The sequence below is a fragment of the Pteropus alecto genome, unplaced genomic scaffold (genome assembly GCF_000325575.1).
Source record: "Pteropus alecto unplaced genomic scaffold, ASM32557v1 scaffold112, whole genome shotgun sequence".
NCBI classification, from domain to species: Eukaryota; Metazoa; Chordata; class Mammalia; order Chiroptera; family Pteropodidae; genus Pteropus; species Pteropus alecto.
Window position 1 is genome coordinate 1,297,734 of NW_006433133.1, and position 451 is coordinate 1,298,184.

The 451-nt window shown below is 41.2% G+C and overlaps 1 pseudogene; it reads right to left on the minus strand.

The window, feature by feature from the left end:
* The window catches only part of LOC107195413, a 1,301-nt pseudogene extending 1,247 nt beyond the window's left edge, over window positions 1-54 (minus strand).
* Between the last annotated feature and the right edge of the window lie 397 nt (window positions 55-451).

Sequence of the window (451 nt, forward strand, 5' to 3'; positions counted from 1 at the left end):
GAATTTGAGGATATCCTCCTCATTCATTTGCAGGACATTAAGAGCTTCAGGCATTGTGAAAGATTCCCTTTAAATTATGTGGGAACCAAGAACAATGCTGTATGGGCCTACCTCTGGGTAGTGCAGAACAACTGGTTTATAGTTTTATTCCAGTCCTCTGTATCATTATCGGTCTTCTGGCTAGATACTCTATTTATTATTACAAGTGAAATATTGAAGTCTACAATTATTTTATAATGGTCCTTTTCTCTCTTTGTAGAGTTAACTCAGAACATAGCCCCTCCATATACTCAGAAGACTGATAGCTGCCCAGCCGGCAGCCAAGGAAGACAGTACACAAAGAGCTATCAACAGTGCTTATTCCCAAGGATGTTTTCTGCTGCTCCCATGGATGTTATCTGCTCTTGTAACCAAGCAGCACATCTTGCTCCCATCCATCTGAGAAGACTGC